This window comes from Heptranchias perlo, chromosome 2, assembly GCF_035084215.1.
Source record: "Heptranchias perlo isolate sHepPer1 chromosome 2, sHepPer1.hap1, whole genome shotgun sequence".
NCBI classification, from domain to species: Eukaryota; Metazoa; Chordata; class Chondrichthyes; order Hexanchiformes; family Hexanchidae; genus Heptranchias; species Heptranchias perlo.
The window spans coordinates 1777463-1803113 of record NC_090326.1 but is presented as its reverse complement, the minus strand read 5'-3'; positions in this window follow the sequence as shown (position 1 = coordinate 1803113).

The window sequence follows — 25651 nt, the reverse complement described above, 5'->3', positions numbered from 1 at the left end:
AATGTTCCAACGTTGTCCTTTGTGAAGAGTTGACCAGAGGACAGCAGTTGATTATTCCTGTAAAAGTAGATTTGATCGGAATATTCACTGTTCACGGCACAGGTAATGGTGACCGTCTCTCCTTCTAAATACACTCCAGTCGATTGATCAAGCGATATCCCCGGAGGTGTTAGCGGCTCTGTGGTAAAATAAATGGCAAGAACAATTTGAAATAGAACTGTAGATTTTCATGGAACGTTAGTAAATGAATATCGATTTTGCTGTGTTGAAGGAAAGTCGGGGATTGAGATTCCATCAATGAGGAATTCGCGATTTCATTCGTGGAATCAAACGGAAGCTTGACTAAAAAGACATCAGATGGGGTTTCTATTTCCAAAACCAGGTTTCAGGCCACACATTCCTCTCTGTAATATCAGTGGAACTAGGAAAATTCTTTGAAATACAATTCCTAATTAGTCCAATTTAGCCGCAGCGCGAACGCAATTAAAGAGTGAACATTTCCGCTAAACAGTATGGGGATTCACTTTTCAAATAAAAGAGTTAAGTGTAAGTGAGCTAGAATTATTTTTATCATGTTTTCCGGTATGCTGAGATTTATTGTCCAGCCTTCCTTGCCCTTGAGAAGAAGGCGATAGGCTTTCTACTTGAACTGCTACTGTCCATGCAGTGAACGTGTTAGGTAGGAAATTCGATTATTTTGACTCAGAGGTAATAAAGGAATGGCGATATATATCGAAGTCAGGATAGTGTGTGAGCTAGAGGGGAACTTTGAGGTGATGGTGTCCCCATGCCCTTGCTGCCCTAGTCCATCTCGGTGATGCAGTTCGCGGGTTTTGGACATGAACATAAGAATATAAAAATAGGAGCAGGAGTAGGCCATACTACCCCTCGAGCCTGCTCCGCCATTCAATCAGATCATGATCTTCAACCTCAACTCCACTTTCACGCCCGATCCCCATATCCCTTAATTTCATTAGAGTTCAAAAATCTATCCATCCCAGCCTTGAATATAATCAACCACTGATTATTCAATGCCCTCTGGGGTAGAAAATTCCAAATATTCACATACGTCTAAATTAAGAAATTGCTCCTCATCTCAGTCCTAAATGTCCGACCTTTTATCCCGAGACTATGCCCCCTAGTTCTAGACTGTACAGTCAGGGGAAACATCTTCTCAGCATCTACCCTGTCAAGCCCTCTTAGTATCTTATATGTATCAATCAGATCACCTCTCAATCTTCTAAACTCGAGAGTATAGGCCCATTCTACACAATCTTTCCTCATAGGGCAACCCTCTCATCCCAGGAATCAATCTAGTGAACCTTCATTGCACCGTCTCTAAGGCAAGTATATTCTTTCTTAGATAAGGAGATGAAAACTGTACACAGAACTCCAGGTGTGGTCTCACCAAAGCCCTGTACAATTGCAACAAGACTTCCTTGCTCATGTACTCCAACCCCTTTGCAATAAAGGTCAAAATACCATTTGCCTTCCTAATTACTTCCCGTACTTGCATGTTTACTTTCTGTGTTTCCTGTACAAGGAGATCCAAATCCCTCTGAACACCAATATTTAATAGCTTTTCACCATTTAAAAAAGTTCAGTTTTTCTATTTTTCCTTCCAAAGTAAAATACCTCATACTCCCCCATATTTAACTCCAACCTTCTTGCCCACTCACTTATCCTGTCGATATCCCTTTGCAGACTTCTTGCGTCCTCCTCGACATGCTGCCGAAATGAAATTCAGTGAGATAATATGGAAAACCACAATATAATTAAGTCAAATTATTCCCGAAAACAGGGTCATTTTGAAAATCTCGGCTCGCAATTTCGGTTACCGGACAGAAAAAATCTTTTACGTGACAAGGCCAGTCGGTCAAGTGGCGCCTTATGAGGTGAAAAGCCTGTGGATGTGACGTTAAACTGTTCGGTCCGCTAGTTCAGAAATTTAATGGATAAAACTGGAAATCTGGAACATAGAAGTGTATTAATATCACACAACCTGCATTTACTGCTTATGGTCTCACATTGACATTGGGCCTGATCGGCTGCCTCGAGCTAACGGCAGAATGGAAGGTCCATCTCCGGAAAGCAGCATTTTCTCAGTATCGAACTAAAGGGGCAATTCTAACCTGAACCGCCAAATAGCTTGACTTCAATTAAACAAAAAATCAGGCGGAGTGTCATATGGGCTTCAATACACTATTGCACAATTGGATATATTGAAATAGAGACAATTTACTTTCGCTGGCAGTAAACGGTAAGCCCGTGTGTTCAGGACTCATTGTTGCAGAGACCCTGTCAAGAGCTGAGCTCGGAGACCCTCTCTGTAAATATTAAACACTGTTTATTGAAAGAAGTATGATTTTTAGAAAATAGCAAGAGCGTTGAACTGACATATTATCATACGAACATAGGAACAGAGGGTGTACTAGTACATGAATCACAAAAAGTTAGTATACAGGTACAGCAAATGATTAGGAAGGCAAATGGAATGGAATGTAAAAGTAGAGGTGTTTTGCTACAGTTGTACAGGGCATTGGTGAGACCACACCTAGAATGCTGTGTGCAGTTTTGGTCTCCTTACTTAAGAAAGAACATAATTGCTTTAGAGGCGGAACAGAAAAGGTTCACTCGACTGATTCCTGGGATGAGGGGGTTATCTTATGAGGAAAGGTTGGACAAGTTGGGCCTGTATACACTGGAGTTTAGAAGAATGAGAGGTGATCTTATTGAAACATATAAGATCCTGAGGGGACTAGAAGGGGTAGATGCTGAGAGGATGTTTCCCCTTGTGGGAGAGACTAGAACTAGAGGCCACAGTTTAAAAATAAGGGTCTCCCATTTAAGACGGAGATGAGGAGATTTTTTTTTCTCTTAGAGGGTCGTGAGTCTGTGGAACTCCCTTCCCCAGAGAGTGGTGGAGGCAGGGTCATTGAATAATTTTAAGGCTGAGTTAGATAGATTCCTGATTAAGTAGTGAGTCCAAGATTATAGTAGACGGGAAAGTAGGGTTGAGGTCGCAACCAGATCAGTCATGATCTAATTAAATGGCAAAGCAGGATCGAGGGGCCGACTGGCCTATTCCTGCTCTTAATTCGTAGGTTCGTATATATGTTCATATGTTTGTATATTACAAATCTATGTTCCCCTTCACTCACCTGCTATAGTGACCGTCACAGCCTCGCTGAGCTGGGATTCGAACCACCTGGCGTTAACAGAGATTCCATATTGGCATTGGTACCGCCCTCCTTGGTTTATACTGGTAACCGGGAATGTTCCAATGTTGTCCTTTGTGAAGAGTTGATGAGAGGAAAGCAGTTGATTGTCTCTATAAAAGTGGAAGGTTCTACTGAGATATTTTCTGTCCACAGCGCAGGTAACGGTGACCGTCTCTCCTTCTAAATACACCCCAGTCGATTGATCAAGCAATAACCTTGGCGGAGTTAGCGGAGCTGTGGTAAAAGATTAGAAACAACCATGACAAAATGGATCTGTGGCTGTTCAGATAGCGTGAAAGCTTGGTAACTCAATAACAATTGCGCTGTGTTGATCTGAAGTGTTTACATCACGAATGAGTTTCCACAAAAGGGGAATTCGTGATTTGTTAAGCGCGATCAACGGAAGTGAGAAAGTAAAAAATGAGTTGGGCGTTCTATTTCCCAAATCAGGTATTAGCCCTGAAATTGCAATCTGAGAATCAAATGGAATAAGGAAAATGCATTAATTTGAAATTCCCATTCTTACGCATTGATCGAGGTGCAAACCCGATTAAAAAGAACGAACAGTTCTATGTCACAATAGAAGATCGTGGGTTAACAAATGACAGCCAACATGGATCTGTTTAAGGAAAATTCTGTCTGACAAACTGGATGAGGTTTTTTTGTTGAAATAACGGAGAGGGTTGATGAGAGTACTGCGGTTAATGTTGTTTATATAGACTTTGAAAAGGCGTTGATAAAGTGCCACATAATAAATCGTTAGCAAAGTGGAAGCCCACGGACTAAATGGACAGTGGCAGCGTGGATCCGATATTGGCTGAGGGACAGAAAGCAGAGAGTGGTTGTCAACGGCTTTTTTTTTTAAGACTGGACGGAAGTATAAAGTCGTGTCCCCCGGTGTAAATGTTAAAACGAATGCTCTGATATATAAACAATCTGTGTTTCCCTTAACTCACCTGCTACAGTGACCGTCGCAACCTCGCTGAGCTGAGATTCAAACCACCTTGTTTTGACGGATGTTCCATATTTGCATTGGTATCGGCCTCCTTGATTTAAACTGGTGAACGTGAATATTCCTATGTTGTCCTTTGTGAAGAGTTGTCGAGAGGACAGCAGTTGATTATCTCTGTAAAAGTAGAAGATTTGACGGCGGTATTCTCCGGCCACGGTGCAGGTAATTGTGACCGTCTCTCCTTCTAAATACACACCAGTCGATTGATCAAGAGAGATCCCTGGAGTTATTAGCGGATCTGAGGTAAAAAAAAAATGGAAAGAACAATGAGGAATCGACCTGTGGATTGCCATGTACAGTGGAAGGTTGTAAACACAATAACGATTGGACTGTGTTGAAGGTAAATGTTTGCATCGGGGATTGTAATTCGCGTTTTCTTGAGCGCAATTAACGGAAGTGCGAAAGAAAATATTCAGCTCAGGGATCTATTTTCAATATCGGGTTTCAGCCCAGAAATTGAATTCTGGGATAACAGCGGAACAAGGGAAATGCGTCATTTAAAATTCCCATTTTGGCTAATTTTGCTGAGGCAGCAACACGTTTAAAAAATTTGAACACATCCTCCGACAGTGGACATTCACATTTCAACTAAAGGAACTGAGGCTGATGGCTTCGCTTTTTCTCATTATTCTGACTGTTGGGGTCGCTGGAATGGCCGGCATTTATTACCCATCCCTCATTTCCCTTGATAAGGTAGTGATGGGCCTTCTTTTAAAACGTTGCAGTTCAAGTGTGGATGGCGAGTGACTTGGAGAAGAAATTGGAGGTGATCGTTTTCCAATACACCCGCTGCCTTCACAGTGGTGGAAGTCGCGGGCTTGGGATATGTTAGCAAATTGCAGTTCAGTGAGAGATATGGAATAAAAACAGAAAATGCTGGAAATACTCAGCAAGTCAGGGAGAATCTGTGGAGAAAGAAGCAGATTTAACGCGTCAGGCCAATGACTCTTCGTGAGAATTGGAAAAAGTTGAAGATTAAACAGTTTTTTTAAAAAAGTACAGGGTTAGGGAAGGGGTGGGGGGGGGGTGATAAGGGGAGGGAAGAAATGAACAAAAGGGAGAGGTGGAGCTGTAAATTACCACATCAGGACCATCACCAGCACCTGCTGCCCGAGAGTGCAAAAGACAAGGCTGAAGCGTTTGCAACCATCTTCAGCCAAAAGTGCCAAGTGGATGATCCATCTCGGCCTCATCCCGATATCCCCACAATAACAGAAGCCAGTCTTCAGCCAATTCGATTAACTCCACGTGATATCAAGAAACGGCTGAGTGCTTTGGATACAGCAAAGGCTATGGGCCCTGACAACATCCCGGCTGTAGTGCTGAAGGCTTGTGCTCCAGAACTAGCTGCGCCTCTAGCCAAGCTGCTCCAATACAGCCACAACACTGGCATCGACCCAACAATGTGGAAAATTGCCCAGGTATATCCTGTCAACAAAAAGGAGAAATCCAATCCAGCCAATTACTGCCCCATCAGTCTACACTCAATCATCAGCAAAGTGATGGAAGGTTTCGTCGACAGTGCTATCAAGCGGCACTTACTCACCAATAACCTGCTCACCGATGCTCAGATTGGGTTCCGTGAGGACAACTCGGCTTCAGACCTCATTACAGCCTTGGTCCAAACATGGACATAAGAGCTGAATTCCGGAGGCGAGGTGAGAGTGACTGCCCTTGACATCAAGGCAGCATTTGACTGAGTGTGGCACCAAGGAGCCCTAGTAAAATTGAAGTCAATAGGAATCAGGGGGAAAACTCTCCAATGGCTGGAGTCATACCTAGCGCAAAGGAAGATGGCAGTGGATGTTGGAGGCCAATCATCTCAGCCCCAGGACATTGCTGCAGGAGTTCCTCAGGGCAGTGTACTAGGCCCAACCATCTTCAGCTGCTTCATCAATGACCTTCCCTCCATCAATAGGTCAGAATTGGGGATGTTCGCTGATGATTGCACAGTGTTCAGTTCCATTCACAACCCCTCACATAATGAAGCAGTCCGAGCCTGCAAGTAGCAAGACCTGGACAACATCCAGGCTTGGGCTCATAAGTTGCAAGTAACCTTCGCGCCAGACAAGTGCCAGGCAATGACCATCTCCAACAAGTGAGAGTCTAACCACCTCCCCTTGACATTCAACGGCATTACCATCACCGAACCCCCCACCATCAACATCCTGAGGGTCACCATTGACCAGAAACTTAACTGGGCCAGCCATATAAATACTGTGGCTACAAGAGCAGGTCAGCGGCTGGGTATTCCCCTGACTCCCCAAAGCCTTTCCACCATCTAGAAGGCATAAGGCAGAAGTGTGATGGAATACTCTCCACTTACCTGGATGAGTGCAGCTCCAACAACACTCAAGAAGCTCGAAACCATCTATGAAAAAGCAGCCCGCTTGATTGGCACCTCATCCCCCGCCATAAACATTCACTCCCTTCACCACCAGCGCAGAGTGGCTGCAGTGTGTGCCATCCACAGGATGCACTGCAGCAACTCGCCACGGCTTCTTCAACAGCACCTCCCAAACCCGCGACCTCTACCACCTAGAAGGACAAGAGCAGCAGGCACATGGGAACAACACCACCTGCACGTTCCCCTCCAAGTCGCACACCATCCCGACTTGGAAATATATCGCCGTTCCTTCATTGTCGCTGGGTCAAAATCCTGGAATTCCCTTCCTAACAGCACTGTGGGAGAACCTTCAACACACGGACAGCAGCGGTTCAAGTTGGCAACTCACCACCACCTTCTCAAGGACAATTAGGCCTGGGCAATAAATGCCGGCCTCGCCAGCGACGCCCACATCCCATGAACGAATAAAAAAATAGATCTGAAATAATTGAAATCAATGTTGAAGTGAGATACATGGAAAACCACAACCTAATTAAATCAAAGTATTATGCATCACATGATCATTTCCAAAATGTCGGCAAACAGTTTCAGTTATCTGACAGAGAAATCGGTAGTGAGACAAAACCAGTCAGTCTGGAGTTACCTCATGAGATGACACTACACTCAGTGCAGTTAGCAACGGTTAAAAGCCGTGCTATCATTGGGGTATTAAGATGTTTGTATGTGATAGTTCAGCCATGGAAGCGGTAAAATTGTTGTTCGGCGGTAGAGTAAAACGCGCGATAATCAATCGGAGGACAATTTTACACCCTACTTCAATGGAAAAGATATTCGAGTGGGAATAAACCGTGCTGCAGATTCGCGGTCGCCTGCTTTGGTTTACCGCCGATGATCAGTTTCACCCCGGTATATTTTCATGGCGTTAGCGGGCATCAAGTGATATTGATTTTCTTAAAGTAAAACAAATTGAAACATACCCACTACCGTTACTTTCACGGTGTCACTTCGCTCTGAGATTATCTCCCGCTCTGACACTGTGTTTTTATACACACAGGAGTAATCATCTGACCCAGTCCTTAATAGGTTCGTGATGACAAAGGTGACCGCGAATTGCGATGATTTGGCTGTGACAATTTTGACTGGTGTATTTTGACCTCTTCTGTACAAATAGAAACTGCTGCCTAAATATGGAGAATGTGCTTCACAGTTAACCGTGACCGGTTCGCCTGTGAGAAATACTTGATCTTCACGGTTTAGAGACAGCGACGGTTTCGGAGGGTAAGCTGTAAGGAGAAAAAGGAAACACATTAATGTTGAATACACGAAGACATGCGGAGGTAATTTTGAACTAACCCGCCGGCTGGAAACGGGTCGGCGCCGGTTTCACGTGCAGTTTTACTTCAATTATGTCAATGGAGATTAAAATGTATCGGGTGTGAAACGGATGGTCTGCACCATCCCGTTAGCTTCCTGCCGGGTTGGATAGAGAAAACCAGCTTTATTGGAAGGCGAGCCTATCAATCTTCCTGACATGTTGGTCCCATACTGACAGGCGTAAGATACTTTATCAATGATAAAATATTACGGCTAACAATATGGAACAAATTATGTCCGCCAGCAGCGTTTGTGCTGCTTAGCTATTTGTGAGAAGTAACCAATGCCGCCCCGATACCGCCTATTGTCGGGACATGCAATGATCTGTCCATTAACAAGTTCATTATTAGGGATGCTCACTGGTAGCATTACCGCCTTTGAGTTCGAAGGCAGTGGGTTCAGGACCTGAGACCATAAGTTCTGTTGATACTTCATTGTAGTGGGAAACGGATGCTGCAACATGATATGAGATGTTAAATCAAGGAACTGTCTTCTCTCGTACGTGGCCGTAAAAGATCCGGTATTTTGCTCAATTCCCACCCTTAACCGCCCCTACCAAGAGTAGTTGAATTGATCATTTTTCAGTAGCTCTTTGCATATGCGATTCCCCACGTTTACCAATACAACAACGGTAGCTACAATCTAAATTCATTCATTGGCTGTGAAATGCTTCAGCGTATCCTGAGGCAGTAAAAGGCATTTTCGGAATGTAATTTATTTCTTTCCTGTATAAAGTTCTGCGGGTCTAGAGAAATACTTGAAGTTACCAAAGTATCTGAAACAAGTACTTAAGAAAGGATATTTCCAAAGACACTTTGACATATTGACGTAGCAAATTAAAATGAGACCCTTAAATCCAGTAACGCTCTTGCGAGCAGTAGGTGTACCGCGGGTGAATTCAGGGCCCATTGTTGCAGGGATCATATCAAGAGCATTGAGACCAAAAACCATTCGGTTATATTCCTCTCTCCTAATATTGAACATTCAATTTTGTTGCAGTTCTAAAGTATGAATGTTTGAAAATAACAAGGGCTTGCTTGAATAGGCATATTCACACTGTTTTCTGTCACTTACCTGCAATAGTTACCGACACAGCCTCGCTGAGCTGGGACCAAAACCATCTTCTATTGATGGATGTTCCATATTGGCATTGATAGCGCCCTCCTTGGTTTGTACCGGTAACCGTGAATGTTCCAGTGTTGTGTTTTGTGACGATTTGACTAGAGTATAGCATTCGGCTATCTCTGTAAAAGATGAAGGCTTCACCGAGATATTCTCCCGTCACAATGCAGGTAATGGTTACCGTCGCGCCTTCCAAATACACACCCGTAGATTGATCAAGAGTTAGCACTGGCGTTGTTAGCGGATCTGTGGTAAAATAAATGAGGATAATTTGATCAGTCGGGTTTTCTTGTGCAGCAGACCGATGGCAACTCAGTGACTATTACACAACGTTGAAGTGAATTGCTTGCTTCGGTGACTGAGATTCCACAAAAGAGGAATTCGTGACATCTTCAAGGAAATCAAACCGAAGTGCGAAATAACAAAAAAAAATCAGCTGCGGGTGATATTTCCAAGATCGAGTATTAGCCCCGAAATTGCATGGTGGGAAGCGGATGGAAGTCGGAGAATGAATTAGTTTAGGATTCCTATTTCTGCTAATTTAGTGGAGAAGCAAATCAGATTAAAAAGAGTAAAAGCTTCCGCTAACTATTGGAGAATCGGTTTCCAAATGACCGAGTTAAGTGATGGTTGGCACGTATACGGCGGGGTAATTTCTGGTTTACTTCACCAGCAGCCTACACAAGCAGTTTTCCACCCTTCATTCATTCCAATCTCGGCGCACAGGGTGATTTTAAATGCTGTCATTCCCATTTTCTCTGTTGCTATGTATTCCACTCAGTATAAAATATCACTCCCATGTTTATGAAACCGTATTTTACGCTTTAATATTATTGCAGCTCCCGCTGAAAAGAAACGGGACCTCACCCCTTAGTGTTCTGCAGGCAAACTGTTCAGCAAGGATATTAATCAAGCTATGGATTCATCTTTCACAAACACTTGATTCTCACCGCGAAGACACGCTGAGGATTTCTGAGGGGAGGTTTAAAGCTAAACAATGAAAACATATCATGTCAAAACATTAAACACATACATACGCCGCCCCATATTTAGATCAATTGAAGTTCATTCCTGTGTCTATCTTCCCGTTTCTTCCCGTTGGAGAAATCAATTTGATTCCTACTTTTCAATTCCAAGGTCGAGTTGACATTTTGTGGAACACGTTTCCAGAATCTCAACACATCGGCTGTTTCCCAACAATATTTGCGATACATTAGTTTAAACAAGTAATTGTAAACTTATTGCAAATGAGAGGCACAAATCATTTACCTGTTACCGTTATTTCAACAGGGTTGCTGGAATGTGATTGCACCTCTCTTCCTGAAACAGTTTCTGTGTCCCGGCAAGTGTACGATCCTCTGTCCCCATCAGAAACGTGATCAATGCGGAGCCAATGAAATCTCCGATCTTGCTCTGTGCGGGTAAGCAACTCGCTATTTCTGTAGAAAGTGAACGGGCCGCCGCTGTCATGCCCGAGACTCGTGCATGTTAGAGTGGCCGCCTCGCCTTTTAGATACACACCAGAATGTTGGTCCAGACCAATTATTGGAGTCACCAGAGGATCTGAAACAAAAGTTCGAAGAATTTTTTTACCTTATAAACTTTGACAGAATTACATACATTCATGCATTATGAAAGTGAAAATTAATCTCTATTAACGCAGTGCTACAAGTGGATATGTATAAGAAACGTGTTAGATAGTGAACCAATATCCAAGTTTGCCGATGACACAAAGATAGACAGCATTGTAAGCAGTGAAGATGGAAGCATAAACTTACAGAGCGATATTAATAGATTAAGAGAATGGCCAAAACAGTGGCAAATGGATTTCAATGTAGGCAAGTGTGAGGTCATCCACTTTGGACATAAAAAGGATAGATGAGAGTATCTTCTAAATGGTGAAACTTTCGAAACAGTGGAGATCCAAAGTGACTTAGAGGACCACGTACATAGATCATTAAAATGTCGTGGACAGGTACAGAATATTATCAAAAAGGCTAATGGAATGCTGGCCTTTATATCTGGATGTCTAGAATACATGGGTGTAGAAGTTATGCGACCGCTATACAAAGCCCTGGTTAGACTATACTTAGAGTATTTTGGTCAGATCTTGGCACCGCACCATACGAAGGATATATTGGCCTTGGAGGGACTGCAAAGTAGATTTACTAGAATTATACCCGGACTCCAAGGATTAAATTACGAGGAGAGAATACACAAACCAGGGTTTTAGCCCCTGGAATTTAGAGGATTAAGGGATGATCTGATCAAATTTTTCAAGCTATTAAGCGGAACTGATAGGGTAGATAGAGAGAAACTATTACCCCGTTGGTTAGGGAGTCTAGAACTAGGGGACATAGCCAAAAAGTTAGAGCTAGGACTTTCAGAAGTAAGTTGGGAAACACTTCTACGTGCAAAGGGTGGTAGAAGTTTGGAACTCACTTCTGCAAACTGCAGTTGATGCTAGCTCAATTCTTAATTTTAAGCCTGATATTGATAGATCTTTGTTAACCAAGGGTATTTATGGATACGGGGCTAAGCCGGGTATATGGATCAGCCATGATCTCATTGAATGGTGGAACAGGCTCGAGGGACTAAATGGCCTACTCCTGTTCCTATTTTCCTATGTTCATAGATATGTATAAGTAATGTGTTTTCAAGACTTCGAGTTGAGCTGAAAACAGTCAATGCGTATCAACTAACAACCGTCCGGTGTGATGGTTCTAATCCTTCCGTCTATTCAAAAATCTGGACTGTTTTCTTTGTAGCAGGCGAGAATCGAGCATTAGGAAAATAGGAAGAAATGAACAAGAATAAGCCATTCAGCCCTTCTAGCCTGTTCTACCGTTCAATTAAATCATGGCTGAAGAAATGCTTCCTGATTTCACTTCTGAATCTAATTTATCATCTGCCCTTACTCCTCTGGCTCTAATTTATCATGGTGCTATGCTCAGGTTGGACTGGGGGTCGGAGTCAACTATGAATTAATGGATTGGCTAGAATAATAGTTGTAAGTTAGGCACTGGGTGGAGGTGAAAGTACCAGTGGAGTAGAAGAGAAAAGGTGTGATTTGAGATCAGGGCTAGACTGCTAGCACAAAGGTTTTGGCGACGCAGGTGGTGGAATGTACAAGCTTGTGGGTAGGTGTCACTCAGAATCAACATGTCACCATTGTAAGCCCAGTCTCAATTAAAGCAAGTATATCAACACAATCACATAATTAAGTATTTGTATGGTAAAGGCTTTTTTGGCGAGTGATCCGTCCTTCTGGATGGAAATGAGGAGGAGTGGTGATTGATCCACTGAAAAGTCCAAGCGTTTGCTGGAGGGTGGGGTAACTGGGGGAATGAGATTATGAGACCTGGCCTCGGCCGGCGCGTGGGGTGCAAAGCTCGGCAACAGAGGAGTTTGGGCTGCTGCTCGTAGGAAGCGAGCGACAGGGCCTTCGATGAACCCTTTCGATAACACCAATAGAGGCACAAAGACCGGCTGTGTATTTATTCAAGGTGTTGACGCCTGGGACCGTAGAAGGCGAGAAGTAAAGGAGAGGAGCAGTGGTGCTTTGGTTTAATGGCAGGGTGAGCGAGAAGTACGCAAGAGGGAAATAAAACCATAGAGATTCAGGAAAGGGATCTGTGCGTAATGACAGATTCATCTTTCAACTCATCCAGTCAGTTCTGGGATTTTGGTTGCTTACAAAGTGAAATACAGGTTAGATCTAAAGAAGAAATATTAACATAAAATAAAGCATTAGAGTGCTGTTTTCAGTTTTGTAGCCCGCACCAGAGAAAGGATATGGATGAACTGTAAGAACACAAGGCCACATCCCATGATGTCTTCACAATGAAAGCTGCGGAGATACTGACCTGCATTAATGTTACCAATGCCACAACAGGTATGATTACAGCAGTCAAATTCATTTACATAAAAACTGACTAATTGATTTAGCAGCATAGAAACAGGCCATTCTGCCCAACTGGTCTATGCCGGCGTTCATGTTCCAGACGAGTGGCCTCGCTCCCTATTTCGTCTGCTCCAATCAGCATATCCTTCTATTTCTTTCTCTTCCGATTGTTAATCTAGCTTCCCCTTAAATGCAGCTATGCTATTTGCCTCAACTATTCCCTGGGGCAGCACGTTCCACCTTCCTAACATTTTCTGGGTCAAGAAATTTCTCCTGAATTCCCTATTGGATTTATTAGTGATTATCATATATTGATGAGATCTAATTTTGGAATCTCCCACAAGTGGAAATATTTTTCTATGTCTAACCTATCAAACACGTTCATGATCTTATAGACCTCTATTGGGTGATCTGTTGGCCTCCTTTTTTCTAGAGAGAAGACCTCTTGCCTTTCCTGAAAAGTATATCCTATCAGTTCCAGTATCATCCTTTTTTTTTTGCACTTTCTCCAATGCCTCTACATATTTTTATAATATGAAGATCAGAACTGTGTACAGCACTCCAAGTGTCGTCTAACGAAGGTTCTATACAAGTTTAATATAAATTCACTGCTTTTCAATTATAGCCCTCTAGAAATGAACCCTAGTGGTTGGTTTGAATTTTTTGATGGATTACTAACATGCGTCGCTAATTTTATGGATTTGTGTAATCTGTATCCCGAAATCTCTTTGATCCTTTAACTATTTGCCAATTACACGCCAATTCTGCAAGTTTATTAAAGTCTTCTTATATTTTAACGCATTCTTCCCTCGTATTAACTAGCCACCACCCGCTCCCAATTTCGTGTGCTCCACAAATTTTGAAATTGTACTTCCGATTCCCGAGTTTAAATCTTTCACGTAAATTGCGGATAACAGTGGTCCTGGCACCGATCCCTGTGAAACATCACTTTCCATCTATTGCCAGTATGAGTAGCTACCCTTAACCCCTACTCGCTGTTTTTTGTTTTGTTGTCAGCTTGCTATCCATTCTGCTACATGTCCCTTGACTCCACATGCTCTGACCTTAGTCATGAGTCTGAAATGTGGTATCTTAACGAAGGCCTTTTGAAAATCCAAATATATTACATCCAATACATTACCCTTGACTACCCTTTCTGTTACTTCTTCAAATAATGCAATGAGGTTGGTCAAGCATGACTTTCCCTCCTAAAATCCGTGCTTACTACTGTATTATATTTTCGGTTTCTAGATGTTTTACCATTACATCTTTGAGTAAAGATTCCATTATCTTTCCCACTACCGACGTAAAGCTAACTGGTCTATTGTTCCATGGACTTGTTCTGTCTCCTTTTTTAAATAGAGGAATAATATTAGCAGTGCGCCAGTCCTCTGGCACTATTCACTTTTCCAGGGAATATATATATATATATATATATATATATAGATATTATAGTGCCTCTGCCACTTTCCTAACTTCTTTTAATATGCGTGGATGCAATCCGTCCAGACCAGGCGTATAATCTTCTCTAATTTTGATTGGTTTATCAATTATCTCCACCCTTTCAAACTTAAATGTCTTTATGCCTTTTTTGGTCTACCGTTCTACTGTCATACCCACCTTGCTAGTCTCCCTGGTAAATACTGAGGCAAAGTATCTATTCAATATTCCTGCCCTATCGCTCTCATTAGCTTAAATTTATCTTGTGAATCCCTTGGTGGCCTTATCTCTGTCCTGGTTTTTCTTTTATTATTTATGTGTCTGTAGTATACTTTACTGTTTCTTTTTATATTCCTTGATAATTTAGTTTCGCAGTTCTTTTTTCTTTCCTAATTGCTTTTCACATGCTACGTAACCTTATCTTATTCCCTTTTGTCGTCCTCAACTTTATTTTCTATATACTTAGAGTATGCCTGTTTTAGTTTCTATTTCACCCTTGTGTCTTCATTCATCCATTGTGATTCATTATTGGCTAGTTTGATCTTGTTTTTTTAGAAGAATATATTTCTCCTGAATCCCATTTATCACCGTTTTAAATATTATCCACTGCTGCTCTATTTCTTTGTTTTTCAATTTTTTCCACCTTACCTTCCCTAGTTCTACTCTCATCCCCTCAAAATCAGCGTTTTTCCAATCTATTACTTTGGTCTTTGTCGTACTTATGTCTTTCTCAATCATTATTTTAAACCTTATTATGTTATGATCACTGTTGCCTAGATGTTCACCTACACTTACTTTTCTTATCTGCAAAGTGTTATTTCCCATTAATAGATCCAGCAGGGATTTCTATCTTGTTGGGCTTCTCACATACTGGGTAAGGAAGGAGTCATGTAGACACTGTAAAAAAAATCATTCCCTTTTCTCCTTTCCCTACCTCTTCTTGCCATTTTATTTGGGGGTAGTTGAAAACTCCCATGATTATTACTCGATGTTTTTTCCTCATTTCATAGATGTGTCTACATATTTCTTCCTCCCCTTCCCTTCCACTATTAGATGGTCTCTAGAATACCTCCATTAACTTGATCGAACCCTCCTTATCATTTGTCTCAATCCATATGGATTCTGTTTCTATCTTAATGTTAGTTATGTCCCTTTTTTCTATTGCCATTATGATGTCCCTAATTAGTACAGCTGCTCCACCCCCTTCTTCCTTCCTTATCCTTTCTAATTATATTATATCCTGCAATATTTTACTGCCAGTCCTCTATGTAACAATGCTACATTTATCCCTACTACGTCTGGCTCCTCGGTACGAATCATTGCCTCCAATTCTCCCGTTTTGTTTCGGATGCTCTGCGGATTGCTGTACTGGGCAATTTCGTTTGTTTTTAATAATTGTTCTTCTCACTTTATGTTTAAGTCATTTTGTACTCATGATCGATAACTATATTTGTTCCCTGACCGTTTTTATTACCCTTGTTCCTTACCTTCGTCTGACTTTTAATCTCACCTCCTATTTCTTTTATCTTCAGACTTATGTTATTTGCACCAGATCCCTTCCCCTGTCGCACTAATTTAAAGTTATTCAATTTCATTATTTTAGAGAAAAACGTCAACACTAACCTTGAGAAACGCTCCGCTGAGCCCGAAAAAGCACTAAAAGGAGAAAATATGAATTCGTTATACTTACGCCAACAACTTTAAAGGATCAATGTACACACGTACTTTCGTACATTGTTTTATGGATATTTCTCAGTATGATTGAGTTGGTAGCAATATGGTCCGTTTTGGTTGAACTCCCGCACCAGGAGTTGAGCAGACATTGAAGGCAGACATTAAATGCAGCTGTGAGGCTGTGTTGCTTTGCCAGAGGTGCCGCTTTCCCAATGAGATGTTAACCCAAGGCCCTGTCGAGATGTTCAAATGGACACAGGAGATCAGAGGTGGTTCATTAAAGTAGGGGGAATTCACTCCAGATTACGTTGGTGATGTGCGTTAGTACTGCAACACTTCCAAAGATATCGGGCCCAGCGTTAAACAAGCATCCGATGCAACACCGCCTGTTTTGCGTCTCCGTCCATACCCAATTTCACCCTCAGAATCTTCTTGATATAACTGGGGCGAAATTGATCTCCGGCAGTAGTACAAAACGGGCTCATAATGAAACGTGGCCCGTTTTACATCACAGCGGATTTTCTTTTCCGCATAGGCTACATTCGTGCTGCAAGTTTAACAGTGTTATAGGACCGGTAGCACAAAATATTCGAAACCTGAAACTTCATGAGCATAAATCGTGCAACGTCCGAAAGAAACCGTGCGATTTATTTATTTTCCTCAATTCCTTCCCCTTTCTGATGGAGGTGACTCACCTCGGAACACGGTTGTAAGGAGGGCGCCTCTCTGTTTTGCGCTTCGGCAGAGTGGACACTCTTCACGTCTGAGATCAGACACCGTTTGTCCGCGAACAGTTTGACTCCAGAAGGTGTGAGCATGGAAACTGATAGTTTCCCCAGCCGACATCGACTATTCAATATTTAACAACTGAGCCACGAGGTAACGATCAGCACCGGCAACTCTCTCTGCATTTCTCTCCGCCCTAAATCGCTCACCTTTCCCATAAATGAATCCGATTTGCACATCCTCACCGTTACCCACTGAAAATCAAGTACAAGCAGGCAACCGCTCCGATAGCTGTCCAATCGAAACGGATCCACATCAAACTACGAGTCGCTTTTATTCACTGCGTTCCGGGAGATCGGATACCGCCGTGGTCACTCCCACTTTCCCGCTCACATTTGCCCACTCAACTGCCTCGGAGACCGGTAATCCAGTACCTTTGGTATAAAATTGTATCACGACTCACCAAAGAGCAGTAAAAGAGCGACTGTGTCCATTTTCTAACAGGAACTTCTTTGAGACGTGAGAACTGTAAGGAACTACGACTGAATCACTTGGTCCGCCTCGCAGGAGGAGAAACCAGGGAGTGTTTAAAGCATCAGACTGAAACACAGGCTGGGAGGAAGTGACGTCGTCCACACAATTAAAGCAACAATGCTGAGTTGTGTACGACCTGGAATAAAACATCGATTGGAACGTTGCAAGGGTCCACATGCCAATCGTTCAATATTATACCGTGATCACAGGACGAAATAGGCTGGAATGTAATATATACCTACAACAACACGGTAAATCATTTGTGTTTGACTAGAATTGTTGCCCTCGTCATGGTCAGGAAGTACAGTGCTGGAAAGGGTCCTTTTACCACTTCAGAGACTCATATCAGCATCAAGCGCACAAGCATCGGGCGCAGCGCAGCAAAATGTAATTACAAGGTGCCTCAACCCAAAACCTATTTCCCAAAAAAGCCATCCTGTGAGTTCTTTTAGTGAGACGCTGTTGCAAATTTTGTGTATCAGCCGACTTTTTAAAAAACTGGTTCATCCAAAACTGGTAGCAATTTATTCACTAGGAAGCCTGCTGTAATCGACATAATCAGGTATGTTTAAACTGTATTGGAGTTGATTTACAATTCGTAATAATTATTTGAACTCTACCTGTTTTAATGCGGTCACGGCTGTTGGAGCTAATCACGTAATTTAGGCTAAGCTTTTGATTGTATAGCTGCAGCGTTTATAATTGGGTTGTGCAGGTGTTAACTAATTGGGTTGAGAAACAGATGTTGTTTTGTGGGACAATTGCAGCTTCTCGAGATATCAAGTAAATGTAGGTATATAGATGTCCCTTCTTGAAGAAAATGGAAGCTAAATTTTAGCTGAGTCGAGATAGTAGAGGAATGTAGGAATGGCTCTTGGGGTTTCCCTTGAGCAGAGATAACCATTAATCAAATTGGCAAGAGTTAACTATAAATATGGCTGTTTTACAACAGACCGAGGGAAAAGGGTTTTCAACACATCATAACTGTTCTCCAGGTCAATTTCACAGATAAACAAATACAATTTTTTATACACATTCCAAACAGTTCACTGGAAGTATCAACTGTAAAGACACTGTAAAGCTCTGAGAAATAAACATGCACTAAATTCACGAAGAATGCAAAGCGCGTTATTTATTAGTGATGAGAACATGAAGTCTATTCTGCAGTGAAAATGTGTTAATATTTTTTACAATTATTCAACTATTTTGGCGATAAGATAGCGACTGGTAGTATCGCTAAATCAAATTACACAGAAAGCCTAAACCTTGGAAATAACTGACCGACACCACTCCCAATCACCAGTTGAAACTTTCTGTTCTTTTATCTCCATTGACGTATTTGATCTGATGAATTAACACAATGTTCCTCAGTTTGTGAAGACGCTTATTTAAAGAGATTGCTACATATGTAGATGAGTGGCGGTTAGTGAAAGTAATTTTGATAGTTTATCCCAGTTAACTGAAGGGATGTGTTACAATGAACCGAATCATGACGGCCGACCAATATTGCAACATTGACAGAACATTCAGCATTTCAGAGGAATGACCTTGGATCTGCCCGTCATTATCCTTCGTTCCAGAAGTAATCTCGTGTCTAAAATATAAAATTCTGCTCCAGCTCGTTAAAGTGGGACAGGCAATAACAACGACGACGCTTTGAACGTAGAAAAACATCCCAAGACACGTCAGAGGTGGGTAATTAGACAAGCATTTGCGCAGATCAATGAAGGAGATATTAGGACGGGTGATCATAACTTGATCAAAGAGGTAGCTTTTAGGATGAGTCGTAAAAGAGGAGAGAGAGGTGGAAATGCGGGATGATTTGGAAAGGAAATCCGGACCTTAGGGCCGAGATCGCTGAAGTCACGATCGCCAATGGTGAAGCGAAAGCAGATGAAGATGCACAAAGGAGGAGAAATGTCGGAGGGTGGTGGTGCTGGAGGAGATTACAGGGTTAGCGAGGGCTTGGCCATGGAGGGATTTGAACAGAAGGATTAGAATTTTAAAACCTAGGCGTTGGTGGATTGTAAGAAATTGTAGGTCTTCGAACACAATGGTAATGTGTGAGTGGGAGTTGTTCTAGGTTAGGATAAGGCCAGCAGAGTTATGGATGCATTATTGCGTATTGCCATTATTTCACAACCTAAATGATCTGCGCAATTGAAATAAAACTAATTGATAGAAAATAACCTGCAGTGTTTGAATTAAGCTTGAGTTACGCCCACAGTGCCTGATTTAACATTGTAAAATGATCTATTAAAGGGAAAAAGTGAAGGATTTTGAGAAAATTCAAGACAATCTATAATAATCCCTAATGTCCTTTAGGGAAGGAAACCTGCCGTCCTTACCTGGTCTGGCCTATATGTGATTCCAGACGCATAGCAATGCAGTTGATTCTTAATTGCCCTCTGAAATGGACCAGCAAGCCACTCAGTTGTAAAATATCGCTAAAAAAAAGTCACAATAAGAATAAACCCGGATGGACCAACAGGCATCTGACCACGAGGCAGCGCACACGACAAACGCAAACCAAGCCCAGTCGACCCTGCAAAGTCCTCCTCACTAACATCTGGGGACTTGTGCCAAAATTGGGAGAGCTGTCCCACAGACTAGTCAAGCAACAGCCTGACATAGTCATACTCACAGAATCATATCTTTCAGCCAACGTCCCAGACTCTTCCATCACCATCCCTCGGTATGTCCTGTCCCACCGGCAGGACAGACCCACCAGAGGTGGCGGTACAGTGATATACAGTCAGGAGGGAGTGGCCCTGGGAGTCCTCAACATTGACTCCAGACCCCATTAAATCAAATGCCATCCGGTCAAACATGGGCAAGGAAACCTCCTGCTGATTACCACCTCCCTCCCTCCCTCAGCTGATGAATCAGTCCTCCTCCATGTTGAACACCACTTGGAGGAAGCACTGAGGGTAGCAAGGGCACAGAATATAGTCTGGGTGGGGGGGTTTCAATGTCCATCACCACGAGTGGCTCGGTAGCACCACTACTGACCAAGCTGGCCGAGTCCTGAAGGGCATACCTGCCAGACTGGGCCTGCAGCAGGTGGTGAGCGAACCAACACGATGGAAAAACATACTTGACCTCGTCCTCACCAACCTACCTGTCGCAAATGCATCTGTCCATGACAGTATTGGTAGGAGTGACCACCGCACAGTCCTCGTGGAGACGAAATCCCATCTTCGCACTGAGGACACCATCCAATGTGTTGTGTGGCACTACCATCGTGCTAAATTGGATAGATTCAGAACAGATCTAGCAGCTCAAAACTGGGCATCCATGAGGCGCTGTGGGCCATCAGCAGCAGCAGAATTGTATTCCAGCACAATCTGTAACCTCATGGCCTGGCATATTCCTCACTCTACCATTACCAGAAAGCCAGGGGATCAACTCTGGTTCAATGAGGAGTGTAGAAGAGCACGCCAGGAGCCGCACCAAGTGTAACTAAAAATGAGGTGCCAACCTGATGAAGCGACAACTCAGGACTACATGCATGCTAAACAGTGGAAGCAACATGCTATAGACAGAGCTAAGCGATTCCACAACCAACGGATCAGATCAAAGCTCTGCAGTCCTTCCATATGCAGTCATGAATGGTGGTGGACAATTAAACAACTAACGGGAGAAGGAGGCTCTGCAAACATCCCCATCCTCAATGATGGTGGAGTCCAGCACGTGAGTGCAAAAGACAAGGCTGAAGCGTTTGCAACCATCTTCAGCCAGAAGTGCCGAGTAGATGATTCATCTCGGCCTCCTCCCGATATCCCCACCATCACAGAAGCGAGTCTTCAGCCAATTCGATTCACTCCACGTGTTATCAGGAAACGGCTGAGTGCACTGGATACAGCAAAGGCTATGGGCCCCGACAACATCCCGGCTGTAGTACTGAAGACTTGTGCTCCAGAACTAGCTGCGCCTCTAGCCAAGCTGTTCCAGTACAGCGACAACATTGGCATCTACCCAACAATGTCGAAAATTGCCCAGGTATGTCCTGTCCACAAAAAGCAGGACAAATCCAATCCGGCCAATTACCGCCCCATCAGTCTGCTCTCAATCATCAGCAAAGTGATGGAAGGTGTCGTCGACAGTGCTATCAAGCAGCACTTACTCACCAATAACCTGCTCACTGATGCTCAGTTTGGGTTCCGCCAGGACCACTCGGCTTCAGACCTCATTACAGCATTTGTCCAAATATGGACAAAGGAGCTGAATTCCAGAGGTGAGGTGAGAGTGACTGCCCTTGACATCAAGGCAGCATTTGACCGAGTGTAACACCAAGGAGCCCTAGTAAAATTGAAGTCAATGGGAATCAGAGGGAAAACTCTCCAGTGGCTGGAGACATAGGACAAAGGAAGATGGTAGTTGTTGTTGGAGGCCAATCATCTCAGCCCCAGGGCATTGCCGCAGGAGTTCCACAGGGCAGTGTCCTCGGCCCAACCATCTTCAGCTGCTTCATCAATGACCTTCCCTCCATCATAAGGTCAGAAATGGGGATGTTCGCTGATGATTGCACAGTGTTCAGTTCCATTCGCAACCCCTCAGATAATGAAGCAGTCTGTGCCTCGAAGGACAGGGGCAGCATTCACATGGGAACAACATCACCTGCACGTTACCCTCCAAGTCACACACCATCCCGACTTGGAAATATATCGCCGTTCCTTCATCGTCGCTGGGTCAAAATCCTGGATCTCCCTTCCTAACAGCACTGTGGGAGAACCTTCACCACACGGACTGCAGCGGTTCAAGAAGGCGGCTCATCACCACCTTCTCAAGGGCAATTAGGGATGGGCAATAAATGCCGGCCTCGCCAGCGGCGCCCACGTTCCATGAACGAATAAAAAATAATGATTAACTCACACAAGCTTGACCTAATTAGAAAAGGCACAATTAAAATAATTATCCTCAATTGTGAACCAACTCAATATCGGAGTTGGATTAGACATGCCGGTGTTCATTCATTATACCAGATATTCGTGTAACTAAATTGTTATCAGTTTCTGGATGTTCCAGTTTTCTTTTTAATCGAATAAAACATAAAGCTCACAACGAATCCGGCGGAACGGCATCTCACTAAAAGATCCGACAGGATTGCTGTTTAATCTAATAGTAAAAAGGTGATCGATACAGTAAGGGGCGCTCTTCTGAGGTTTGGTTTGAGACATTTTGCTGTTGTATTTTTCTGCTGCGCCAGTCTTTTGGGTGGTTGAAGCTGACACTGAGAGCCTGAAGGAGGACTAGGCCCCTTCCCAGCACTGGGACTCCTGACCATGAATAGAGCAAAAACTCTAACTAAAGATTTCGGGTATTGTTCTCGGTACCTGGTACATTCAATCCCTTTCATCCTGTGATTACCGTATAATATTCAATGGTTGCCGTGTTGAAACCTTGCAACGTCCCAATCCATTTTCAATTCCAGGTTGGATACAACTCAGCGCCCTTGCTTTAATTGTGGGTACCAACTCATTCCCTCCCAGCCTCTGTTTCCACTCTCATTCTCTAAACATTTTCGGGTTCTTCCTCCTGTGAGGCGGAGCAAGCTACTCAGTATCCGTTTCTTACAGTTCTCAGGTATCAAAGAAGCTCTTCTTAGAAAATGCATTGAGCCTCCTTTTACTGCTGTGTGGTGAGTCCTGAAACAATTTTATACGAAAAGTACTGGATTCGTGATCTGTGTTGCAGCGGGAGAGTGGGATTGAGCCCCGGGGTGTCCGGCCTCCGGTAGCTCAGTTGATTAATGCAACTTGTAGTTTGGTTTGGAGCCCTCGAGACTGAAAAGGTATTGTATCAATTATTTGCTTGTGTTGATTTCTCAGTGGGTAACGGTTAGTGAGTACAACTGGGATAAGTTTTCGGGAAAGGTGAGCGATTTAGAGCGGTGAGAGGGGCAGAGAGATTGCATGTTGTTGATCGTTTCCTCCTGGCCCGGTTGCAAAGTGTTGATTAGTGGGTGTCCGCTGAGGATACTGTCAGGGTCCCTGCTCCCACCTTCTGTGGTCAAACTGTTCGCCGACAAACAGCGTCTGAACTCAGGCATGAAAATGTCTAATCTGCCGAAGGGCAAACCAGTCAGGGGCCTCCCTTAGAACCGTGTTCCGAGGTGAGTCACCTCCTTCATCAGAAAGGGGAACGAATTGAGGAAAGGAATTAAAACATTCAGTTTTTTTCTGATAACGCGCGATTTGAACTGATGAGGTTTGAGGTTTCACAGTGGCTTTGAGTTGAACGATGCCGCTCTGTCGGTTCTATAACGCGCTGTTACATTTGGGGCACAGAGCAGGAATGTGTTCTGTGCTTGAAGAAAATCGAGCTCGTTTAACATGGGCTGGGATTCGCTATCAGCTTGTTTCGTGCTTCTGGCGAAGAACACATCCCCACTCCTTATATCAAACACAATCTCTCTTCACATCGTGGCTGAAGGGCCTTGAGATTATTTTTGGGGTTAATTCTCTCCATAAGAATCAGTGAGTCCCTGATTTTAGTGGCGCCAGTTGTGGACATTTTCAAAATGTTCCAGGGTAAGTGACCTTCTTCAAAAAAAGGGGAAAGAATGTAGAAAAGACAATAAAATGCCGAGGTTTTTTTCTCATAATGCTCATAAGGTTTCGTCTATTTCGTTCTATCAGTTCTATAAAGCACAGTTTTGTGCTATTAGTAAACCAATTTCACCCCGGTTATAGAGAACGGGGTAAAATTGGACGGGGACATGAAAGAGGCGGTATTTTATCAGTCGTCTGTTTGGCGCCAAGCCCATATTCACTTTCATTGATGTTTCTGGTGAATAAATCAAGAACATCGGAACAAGAGGAGGCCATTTAGCCCCTTGAGCCAGTTCCAACATTCAATGCGATCTTGGCTGATCTGTGACCTAATTCCATATGCCCGCCTTAGCCTCTTATCCCTCAATCCCTTTGGTTAACAAAAATCTATCAATCTCAGATTTAAAATTAACAATTGAGCTGACAATAACTGCCATTTGCGGAAGAGAGTTACAAACTTCTACCACCCTTTGCGTGTAGAAGTGTTTCCCAACTTCACTCCTGAAAGTCCTGGCTCCAATTTTCACGCTATGTCCCCTAGTCCTAGACTCCCCAACAAGCAGAAATAATTTATCTCTATCCACTCTATAAATTCCCCTTAATACCTTGAAAACTTTAATCTTTTAAATTCCAGAGAGCACAACGCTAGGGACAAGAGGCGCGCCTACGAGAGTGGACCCTGGAGAACAACAGGGGCGCCGGCGAGAAATGACCCGGGAGAATTAGGGAAACGTTGAGAGAGCGGACCCGGGAGAAAAAGTGGAGCGGCGAGAGAGAGCAGTCCAGGGAGAATAAGAGGAGCAGGGAGAGGGTGGACCAGGGAGAACAGGAGGTGCGGTGAGAGAGAGCAGACCAGGGAGAATAAGAGGAGCAGGGAGAGGGCGGACCAGGGAGAAGAGAAGCAGGGAGAAGGCGGACGAAGGGAGAACAGGAGGTGCGGTGAGAGAGAGCAGACCAGGGAGAATAAGAGGAGCAGGGAGAGGGCGGACCAGGGAGAACAGGAGGTGCGGTGAGAGAGAGCAGACCAGGGAGAATAAGAGGAGCAGGGAGAGGGCGGACCAGGGAGAACAGGAGGTGCGGTGAGAGAGAGCAGACCAGAGAGAATAAGAGGAGCAGGGAGAGGGCGGACCAGGGAGAAGAGAAGCAGGGAGAGGGCGGACCAGGGAGAAGAGAAGCAGGGAGAAGGCGGACCAGGGAGAAGAGAAGCAGGGAGAAGGCGGACGAAGGGAGAACAGGAGGTGCGGTGGCGACAGCAGACCAGGGAGAGCAAGAGGAGCTGGGAGAGAGCGAACCCGGGGCAACAAGAGGAGCGGAGAGAGTGTGGACCAGGGAGAACAGGAGGCGCGGGGAAAGAGTGGACCAAGGAGAACAGGAGGAGCGATGGCAAGAGCAGACCAGGGAGAACAAGGGGAGAGGGAGGAAAGTGGACCAGGGAGAATAGGAGGACCGGGGTGAGAGCGGACCAGGGAGAATAAGACGAGCGGGGAGAGCAGACCAGGAAGAAAATGCGGAGTGGGGAGAGAGCAGACCAGGGAGATTAAAGAGAGCCAGGAGAGCGCGGACCAGGGAGGTTAAAGAGAGCCAGGAGAGCGCGGACCAGGGAGGTTAAGAGGAGCGAGGAGAGAGTGGATCAGGGAGGTTAAGAGGAGCGAGGAGAGAGCGGATCAGGGAGGTTAAGAGGAGCGGGGAGAGAGCGGACCAGGGAGAATAAGAGTAGCGGTGATGAGAGCGGACCAGGGAGAA